At 37.8% G+C, this 10786-nt stretch overlaps 1 long non-coding RNA gene across 5 annotated transcripts in view; it reads left to right on the top strand.

Annotated features, from left to right (window-relative positions):
* Window positions 1-3375: 3375 nt before the first annotated feature.
* Window positions 3376-10786, top strand: part of LOC141493213 (uncharacterized) — a 186931-nt gene continuing 179520 nt past the window's right edge. For 3 of the 5 annotated variants that reach the window (XR_012470154.1, XR_012470153.1, XR_012470150.1), the window contains exon 1: window positions 3376-3706. This is a non-coding gene — a long non-coding RNA (uncharacterized LOC141493213). Of the gene's footprint in view, window positions 5835-10786 lie in introns of all 5 variants that reach the window. The other 2 variants (XR_012470152.1, XR_012470151.1) reach the window with 2 other exon arrangements.

The raw sequence follows: 10786 nt of genomic DNA, 5'->3' as shown, positions 1-10786 counted from the left end.
TTTAAAAGAATAGCCAGTTGTCCAAAATAAATTTACAGTTTCATGAGCAATTTTGTTTTACTATATTTTAGAAATGCTTATTCTATTCCATGAATTAAAGATAAAATAAAACACTTTTTTAAATAAAATAACATACTATACTCTTCTTTTCTTTTCTCCAGAGTGGGAGAAGCCAAACTTTTAGTTATAATCTCATGGAGCCCACAGACCCTGGTGTAAATAAACAACAGAGCATTTATGTCTACTAGCAGATGCCCAGTTTCTTTAATTTGCAAGGTAATGATCTTGGATAAAAACATTCCTCTTATTTTCTCTGTGTATAAGTATATATATGAATAAGTCTAGGTAGATGGTAAGTATGTGATCATGGGGTTTTGTGATCAACTTGATGAGTTTACAGGATAATGAGCCTTTATTTAAGATTAAAGATTACATATTGTCCTAAAGAGGTCAAAAAGTACCTTGGTATCTCCTGAAACATAGGTCTCAGTCATTAGAGATGAATTGTGGTGGTAGGATCCACTTCTTAAGCTGGCCTATAAGAAAGTCTTACTAGATTAGAGCCTTCTTGTTCCTCTTGTCCCCTCCATTGCCTTTTTTAGAGGGTGAACTGCAGTGAAGTAGAGAAAACATGAGTCTGGGGGCAAAGACACATGGGAACTGTATATATTTTTTTCACATGGCTTAGGAGAGTTCTGGATCCTATGTTGTCAGTTCCAGATTTAGAGAAGTAGTGCTACAATTTATAAGTCCCATAGAAGGCAATTTCACAGAGGAAAAACCATGTTGCCAAGGGGTGAGTGTTTCTAAACATGTCTCCTCTCTGTGGGGTAGTGGGGAATTCCTGAGTAGCGTAAGCCCAGAATCTAGGCTTTCAGCAAAATAAGGGGGATTACTCAGCTAGTACCAGTCTCAAGGGTAACCTGCCTAGTGAGTTTGAGACTTCTAGAATCCAGTATTTTAGAGGGAAAAGAAGAGCTCCTGAGCAGAATCAACCTTATGGAGAAAACTGAGGATTGTACATATGAAGCCCCAAGCTTGAGGACCTAGGGGAGAGTTTAAGCCATAAAATAGGAGAGCAAATTCCTTGGACTTTGCCTTCCCTATGAGTTATTCTGATAATGCCAATGAAATGATAAAGGGTTGCCTGAATAGTGTATTTCCCAAGGTTATTTCCCATTCAAAAGGAGTTCATGTTCTCACAATGCTATATGCCTACATGATTCTTTGGGATAAAAGTGGAACTCACTGAAATGTTGGAAAGTTGCCTAATGAGCAACTCCAAGCTTATTTCCTTTCCAAGATTCTAAGAGCCTCAAAGACTTTAGAACTTTAGGACACTAGGGAAAAACAAAATGAGAAAGAAAATGGACGCACTTTTTATGGGTTGCTATGAACCTTTTATGTGCTTTCTACATTTTTCTGTGGGATGGAAAATATTGCCTATATATGCATCGTTACCATGAGTCATTGCATGAGGTAAGAGATCCTGTCCAGATTTAGTGAACTTGGACATTAGCAGCATTTGAATTATATTATTATTGTTTATTATTATTGTTGTTGTTGTTACGTCACAGAGTAAATGAGTAGGGAAAATATGGGCTATGAGTTATTGACTTGGGGTGGGGAGAGTAGTTCTCAAATTGAATCTGGCTTGTATAAGCTGAAAACTTGGGGTGCAAGTCCACAACTTATTTGTGGTATCACAGATATATAGGGGAAGGAACAGGATAGGAGATCCATAAGCCATTGGTATTATCAAAGGCATCAATAAACTAGAAGAGATAACCAGGATTCTGAAAGGCTTTGAATTAATTTCATATAATGACTTGGGGAAGAATTTGGATATGTTTAGTCCATAGAAGAGAAGATTCGCAAGACATATGACAGTTGTCTTCAAGTTCTTAAAGGATTGCTTCAAGGAAAAGGGATTTGACTTGTTCTGTTTTGTCCCAGGGAAGGAGAGTTGTAAAGAGATAGATTTATACTTGCTCCCCAGTAAAATCACTTCAGAAACAAAGCTATCTAAAAGTAGAATGGGATGCCTAGAGAAGTTGTGGCTTCCCTCTGAATGCAGGTTTTCAGAAAAAGATTACTACTTGTCAGGGGACTCTGTGGAAGTATGAGTTAGCAGAGAACCACTGAGATTCCTTCTATCTCTCAAATTTTGGGGTTCTGTGATTCAAAGAAAAGCAGAAAAAAGATTTATTTGGGGGAAGAGATAAGATCTCAAAGTAGGAAAGGTAAAGTGGGGAGGACAAGAGAAATGGGGGAATTCAAAATATTTTTCCATGGGGAGGTAGGTTGCTCAGTGGATAGAGCACTGGCCCTGGAGTTGGGGCCTCAGACACTTAGTAATTACCTAGCTGTGTGATCTTAACCCCCTTTCCTTGCAAAAACAAAACAAAATATTTTTCCAGATTTTACTTATCAATTCTGAATTTAGAACTATTCCACTTAATGTTCACATAGAGATGCACAATTGCTGCACCTTGGGATTAAATTACAAATAACTTAATGAAGACACAAAGGAGACATATGCCATAATCACCTTGGAAATGACATTCTCCAGAAGTTTTGCAGAATTTCCATACTTTGATGATGCCCACTCTTCTCAGTCTAAGGAAAGAAGGGTGTAAGGGGTTTAAAAGAATGTGGAAAGAAGAGCAAGGGAGAGAGAAGGAGGAAAATGACCCCTGGGACCTGGTCTTGATGTTCTGTTTGTCGTTTTGATAAGTTACAAAACAGCATCCTGAATATCATTTCTAAGAACCAGTGCCAACACCACAACATTAGAACTCAGTCTTTGTGGTGCTAGAAAGGCTGCAGGAGAAACCCAGGGAAGCTAAACAGGAACCATTAGCCTGTGCTCTCAAGACCCCTTTACATAGATAAAGCAAAATGAACAGGAAATGCTTCTTCAGGGAAAAGGTTTCTGATGTAATCTTTAATTCTTCTGACGTAAGTGAAATCCCTGGAGTCTCTTTCCTATTGTGTTAAAGATATGAGATGGGGATGGGGGGGGGGTTCAGCAAGATTGAATTTATAGTGAGTGTCTTGTTCCAGGAGATTTTGGAAGTGGGGACCTTGGGAAACTGTACCAAGAATGTTTGCTGCTTAGTTTCATTTTATTTTTAAATATTTACTCCGCATATTATTTTAAGCAAATATCCTTTGTCTTATTATGAGGTTACATTATTTATTCTGACTTGCTTGAAGGAGAAGAATTATGGACATGGGTACCATTAACAACAGTTTTTTAAAAAGGCAAATCTATTTCTTCTTGTTGCAATTTAAATCAAAGTAAGGTTGTCACAGAAATAGCCCGAAACATATTACCACCCTTCTCTTCATTTTGAATGATTGATGCTTCAAGCTCTTGAGCCTTCCATCTTCCATTTCCTAGATTAATATTCTCATTCCCCTCAAGCAGATTTAGCATTTCCTTGGTAAAAATTATAGCATAACCTGTACTCTTTGCACTTTGGGAAAGGAAGAATAGTGCCAGAGAGACCTTCTGCTCTTGGAATGCTGCCTAGTAACCTGAGGAACTTGACTGTCCTGCTTTGCAGAGATTCTAATACCATAAAATCATGAACTCAAATGGGGAAACATTAGAAGTCAACATGTCCGAACCCTACCAGATCTACATGTCTATAAATTCTCTGAAAACTAGTCATATAACCCAATATCCAGAAAAATTGAGGTAAGCTGGGCTAGCCTCTGCTAGGAAAAGGGAGAGGGCTGGAGTGGCCTCAAATTCAGTTACAACCTTGAGTTTTTATGGAGCTTCTGTCAGTCTGATCTCTCACCAATGGGGACAGCTAAGGGATATGGGAACAAAGCATAATGTGCTGTGCTAGCAACATCCTAATCACCTGCCCACACCAATGCACACAAAAACTGGACAATAAAGAGAGCCCAAAAGTTAATAGGAAAAGAATTTACAAAGGCAAAGTGGGGTTAGGCAGGGGAATGGGGAATGTGTATGGATTTGTATTTGTGTTGGGTGAATGTGGGGGAGGGAGGGGAGAAGATGTTTTGTCTTGATGATTTGAGCATAGGAGAAAAAAAAGATTTTCAGGAGCGGACTGCATTTATAGAAGCCTTCCATCTCTGAGTCTTTTTTTAAATACCAACTGGCAGAGCCCCTCATTTGCCTGCTTCCTTGAGTCATTCACTGTCCTGATGCTAGCAACAATGGAATTGGGGGGGATAGATCTTTATTTATCATAAATACACACACACACATAAACACATACACTTTAAGCATATATTTGGTTAGAGTTTCGCGTCTGTACTCACCATCATTCCTACTAGATACTGGTAAGAAAAGTTAAGTTTCTATTAGTGCTTCATACAAAATGGCATAGCATTAAGAAGCTCCTTGAGGTCAGGGACTGTCTTGCTTTTTTTTGGGGGGGGGGGCTTCCTTCCTTCCTTCCTTCTTTCCTTCCTTCCTTCCTCTCTTCCTTTCCTCCTCCTGTCTTCTTTCTTGACTTCCTTCCTTTCCTCACAGCTGGTGAGGAAAATAGTTTTCCAAAGATGCTATGTTCTAAAAAAGATATAAGGTAACAAAGTGGGGAGATGTATGATTGTATGTTAAATGATAAGATCTGGATTCCAGTAAGAAAAAGAACTCTAATGTCCTATATATACTCTTTTTTTTCAGATTCATCTCATTCATATATATTTAGAAATTTCTTTCTTTCTCATTTTCAGCAGGAGTAGCAAAAGTCCCTGGGATATAACTACTAACATATTTAGTCAGACTGAGAACATCAGTCAATGCTTGTTTTTTTCAGCTGAGAGGTTGATTATTAGCCAATAATCATTTATAATAAGTTTATTGCCTCTATCATTAAAGTTTTTTCCTGATCCTTCTGCATCTTTTACTTCTGCTTTTCATAACTGGCCTGTTCTAAAATTTTAATTATTGAATGTAATGTATGTATATGAAAAAATCAAAAGTGACAGATGATTTTGGGTGTCTATGTGTCTATGTTTCTGTTTCATAAATTATGTAATGATCAATAAATATGGAATTCTGCTGAGAGACAATTGGTACTTGGTAACATCATTTCTTTCTTTTTCCCCTCTACCCTTATGGCTAAGCATTGTGCATGATCTAAATTTCAACAACACATCTGCACGATGCTTTTGGTACAAGATGTGACAGGATACTTGGAAATACATTTATCTCAGCTAATGGTTAGTGGGCACACTTGGACAGATGTAGGACAGACCTATAGATCATTTTTTCCTTCTATTGAAAACAGTACCTAGCTGAGTACTTTCTAGAGTCTTCCTTTATACTTAGAATCAACAATTCAACTGAATATTCAGTAAATAGATTAATTATCCTATCTGTGGTAAATGATGTTTAAGTGAAATACCCAATTTAAAAACCAGGAATTCTTCCTTCTCAGAGCTGGTGAGGAAAATAGTCTTCCAAGGGTGCTGTGCTTTAAAAATTAATGTAAGGTAACAAAGTAGGGAGATGTATGATCTTTCAGAGAATGAGTATGATTAATGAACAATAAGGTCTGGATATCAGTAGAAGGCTGACAGAAGAAAAGTAAAAGTAAAGCAAAAGAACTCTAATGACCTATAGTTTCATTTTTTTCAGATCATAATACTCATGGATTTAGAACTGAAAGGCTTCTTAGAAATCATCTAACCATATCTTCCTGTATCACAGATGGGAAAACTGAGACCCAGAAGGGTTAAGTGATTTGCCCAAGATCACAAAGAATTGAGATATGATCTAAGGTAAAACCAAGGATTGTTCCTCTCCCTAGCAATCTTCATTTGCTAATTCTCAAGCACCCTAGGTGAGTACTCAGGGAGTAACAACATAACTGAGATATTTGTGAAATATTCTTGAATTGGAAACTATGTAAGGTAGAAAAGCAAACTCTTTGGACCTGGAAATGGCTTAGGAATAGAAATCACAACTGCAGAAAAGGAATTTGTGTCATAATAGTTTAAATTCCAGAAGAATAGTATACCTTCTATAGAACAGTCTAGCAAGTGAATTTTGGTTGAAGGTCTAAAAATTATGCAGGCAGATTTTTGCATACCCACCACTTTAAGACAAGTATTTTGAGATATTTTTCCTTTAGTTTTCTTGGTTTGCATAGTACACAATTGGTATTAGGAAGGCAGTGGTATTGTGGGAAAAAACCTAATAGGGTCTCAAGAGCTTTGGATTCAAATCCCATTTCTGATATTTGCTACCTCTGTGACCATGATCAAGTCACTAAATATATCTCAGCCTCAATTTCCTTATTTGTGAAACAGGGTTAATAATATCTGAAAATTTTACTCTATTATGTTATCATGAGAGAAAATAACTAAGCCTTTAAATGATCTAAAAGCACAAATTCATATTGTGTTCATTACTCTCTTCCTCATTCCTTCTTGGGACCTATGTGAAATATCTGGCTAAGGTTGAGGGTCCAGCTAGAAACTCAGAAGCCTAATCTTCCTGATCACACTCACAGCCTTAGCCAGATGAGCTCACCACTTTGCAAGCCACAACTTCTCATGCCATTGTTTGGTAGTATGCAGCTAAGTATTTATTTAAAAAAGCAAATTCTCCAGTTCAGAGGAAGGATATGTAATCTCATCTGTGCAGAAGGACAAAAGGGATGAAAATATCCTGCTTTAGTCCATTCTTTTTTTCTATCAGTTACTGTAGTGAAAACCTTTCATCTAATCTTAGTGTTTCTAAAAGGAGAAGAGTGTAAGGAGAGTTTGAAAATAAAGTCCATGATTGCATAATGATTTTGGATGGTTTAAATATAGTTATATATCCTGCATTAATAACCTTGAATTTGCTTAATTGTGTTAATAACTCATTACCTTTAAAATATATGCACTGAATTCACATGATTCATTTTCAAAATCAAATATTTAGCACATTTTAAAACAAATCATCATTTCTATTGCTCGTGAGTAGTATAGATTTATTCCTCCAATGCCTGCCTTGAAAGGAACATCACTTGTAACTAGCTACACGTGTATGGAGCTCAGGTCAAAAGGCTTTCTTTTTTGTTTCTTAGCATTCCAATTCTCTTTACCTCTCCATTGGGGCTTTAAAAAAACTATTCTCTTCTTCTCTGTTTAAAATTCCATTTAAGATTTTCTTTTCCCTTTCTGTTGAGACTCTCACATCATTGGTATAAGCAATCCCCAGTGAGGAAACCCCAATAAGCTGCTCCAGACTTATTAGAACTTGCCTAGGGAAATGAAAGGTTAAGTGATTAGTTCATGGCCTTTTGTTATTCAGTCATGTCTGACTCTTCATAACCCCATTTAGGATTTTCTAGACAAAGATTTTGTAGTGGTTCACCATTTCCTTCTCCAGTTCATTTTGCAAATAAGGAAACTGAGACAAACGGGGTTTAGTGACTTGCTTAGGGTCACACAGCTAATAAGTATCTGAGGCCAGATTTGAGCTCAGGAAGCTGACTTCAGACCCTGCTCTCTATCTACTCCATCACCTAGCTGTCCTGGTCACAAAGGCAGTAGGATGAGTTAGAGATGGGTCTTGAAATCAGAAATCAGAGTTCTTCGGTGTTCACCGTGCCATATCTCTATTTGAGATTTTAAACTAAAAAAATTAACATGTCTCAGGATTATTGTGAGAATCAAATGAAACATTTGTAGAAAGTGCTTAGCACAGTGACTGGCAGATTGAAGTTGGTATTGTTTCTGTTAGGCAGCTAGGTGGCTCAGTGGATAGACTGAATCAGGAAGATTCCCCTAAATGTTTAAATCTGACCTCAGACACTTACTAGCTGTGTAGCCCTGGGCAAAAACCTTCACACAATTTGCCTCAGTTTCCTCATTTGTAAACTAGAGAAAGAAATGGTGAACTGCTCTACTAACTTTACTGATAAAACTTCAAATGGGTTCATGAAGAGTCAGACATAGCTGAACAGCAGCAACAACATAGAGCTTAGCATGGTGTTTAGTGAATAGTAGGCACTTCTCCTAAAAGCTCATATTCTAAATTAGGTAGAAGATTTATAAACACAGAAGGAATCATGTCGGCTCAGGGGAAAAGAGTGGGAAAATATGAAGAACTGAGATGGTCTACAGAACATCAGATTCCAAACATGGCAGAGTTCCAAAAACTCATCAGTGAAATAGAGCGGTCATGTTGCTAGCACATTATTGCTAGGATACTCTCTCATAAATAAAGATGCCAGATTATGGAAAATAATTTTCCATGTAACCTTAGTTCTTTGTTGCCCCATGTTGCAAAGCATGTCATTGGGTATCCCCCAAAATTGTACAAAGATGCACTAAAGGATGATTTACTTATTAATGTAGAGGTAAATTCTCATGAGCATTCCACTGGATTCAATGGTAATTTTTCCTTTCCTGTATCAAAATTGTTCCTTTCCTATATCAAAATTGTGAACAATGGAGTTGCTAGCCAAGCTTATAAATGAAAAATGGTTGCGAAGGCGGGGGGGAGAGAATAAAGTCTACTCTACATTATATGATTCAATATAAGCTAGAGGGATGTGCTTTCTCCCTCCCTGGAACATGTGGGATATACAGATAGCAATAACTAGACTGTCTGATGAGTATCCATGAATGCAATTCCTGATACCAAAGGAATTCTAACTGCAGTGTTTAAAGCCTTACGAGACCTATTAAAGTTTAGCTGAATTAGGGCAATTTTAAATCCAGAGGGAATAATTTGGAGGAGGGGGGGGAGGGGAGTGATTAATCTCTCCTGTCCCTATAATTTCCTACATTTAGTGGCAAGCTAATGATGTGATTTTGTGGTAAATTGGTATCCATGCTAGGAAGGAGAGACCCCATGTTTAAAAAAAATAACAACTTCCACTTCCAAATAAATTCATTATAGAATATTACTTAGGCCGTAGGATGGTTGGGGAAGCACAGGATCAAAGATTTGGAGCTGGAAGGCACCTCAGAAGCAATTGTCTGATTTTCTAGATGAGAAAACTGGGGCATGAGACTTTCCAAGACCCATATTTAAGGCTGCATTTGAACTCTAGTCTTCCTGACTTCTAAGTCTAGTGCCATTTCCCTCAGTAAAGATGGATGGGTGGTATTGTTAGTTGTCAGGTCTTCATCTTGAGGGTTAAGCAGTCTTCATTAACCCTTAGCTACAGGAACTGCTCTCAGTGGCATCAGCTCAGCTCAGAGAGTAGAGTGATAAAGTGGGGGGGGGAGATGAATCAGCTAAAAAGACTTCTTAGTTGCCGTGTGTGTGTGTGTGTGTGTGTGTGTGTGTGTGTGTGTGTGTGTGTTTTAATTCAAGAAAGGTCACATTATTTTAATATTGTTTCAAATCAAGTCAACTAATATTTGTGAAGCATCTACCATATGCCAGGTGGGTGCAGCTAGGTGGCACAGTGAATAGAGCACTTGATCTGAAGTCTGGAAGACCTGAATTCAAATCTGATCTCAGATCCTTACCAGTTGTCTTTCCCTGGGCAAGTCATTTAACCCTGTTTGCCTCAATTTCCTCAACTGTAAAATGAGCTGGAGAAGGAAATGGCAAACCCCTTATGTATTTTGCCAAGAAAAGTTCAAATGGGATTGTGAAGAGTCAGACACAACTGAAATGACTGAACAATAATGTGAGGGGCAAAAGTGCTGACTTTTCAGAAACAGAGCTAAATTAGTAGTCTAAGCCATAGGCCTCAAGTTTCTATTTCTCAAGAATCAGGTGAGCGTGAGAATCCGGATCTCCAGCTAGAAAGATCATGTCACCCTAACCATATAAGATGTAAACAAAGACAGAACCTCCTGGAAAAGCTTAGGTACACTCCCCTTCTCTTCGGACCATCAAGTTTGACCAATTATAAGGGTCAGCAGAAAAGAGGAGGGGGAACAGGTTGTGGTTTTTGTGTGTGTGTTTTTTTTAACCCTGCTTCAACTTTTGTAGTTTGGCTTTTCCTTCTCTCTCTCTCTCTCTCTCTCTCTCTCTCTCTCTCTCTCTCTCTCTCTCTCTCTCTCATAGTTAGGAACTGCCCTGCTTCTTGCAAGAAACGAAATAAATTTTAACTCTTTGCTGCTACTTTGAGAGGACTCCAAGTAGTCATTTTGGGTTAGGGTCTCAATACCTCGCACAATAACAAAAATGCATTAACTGTTAACTCTTCTTCCAGAGCTGTGTCTTTGGAACTTGGAGTCTTGTAAATTTGCTGAGGGAGTAAAGAAGGGTGAGAAAGGATTGGATGAGAGAATATGAATCATCTCATGGTTCACCTTGTAAATTTATTAGACTTGCCTTCTTCTTTGATCTTTGTTGGGACTCTGAGAAAACTTTCCAGAGTCCAGGAACTCTCAATTCATTCCTTCACTCAAGTGAATTAGCTCTTATGTAGCTTCATGGCAAAACAAAGATCTAAGATTCTATTAGGTTTATTCATAATCTGATAACTCTTAACTTTCTTGAAGGATTTCCTTAGATTCTGAAGCATGATATAGATGGTAATTGTAAACACATCACCATCTGCTCAGAGCCTTTTGGTATAAACTTCATATATGAGTGTGCTTTGCATTTATGAGATGGGCCAAGCAGGAAATTACCAAGGGCTAGAATAAATTCCATACATTCATAAGAGGAGGCTTCATTTCAGTTTGGTTATCTCAGTATAAAACTGCACAGTCCCTAACATTTTGAAAGGCACCCAGTGGTAGGTCATGTATAGAAGGGACTGATTTACTAGGAAAATTTCAGGTGTGACTTCATTCCCCTGAGTCACATAAAGACAGAAACCTGAGTGGC

Source organism: Macrotis lagotis, chromosome 7 (assembly GCF_037893015.1).
Source record: "Macrotis lagotis isolate mMagLag1 chromosome 7, bilby.v1.9.chrom.fasta, whole genome shotgun sequence".
In the NCBI taxonomy this organism is placed as follows: Eukaryota; Metazoa; Chordata; class Mammalia; order Peramelemorphia; family Peramelidae; genus Macrotis; species Macrotis lagotis.
This window is presented reverse-complemented; position numbering and strand designations above follow the sequence as displayed.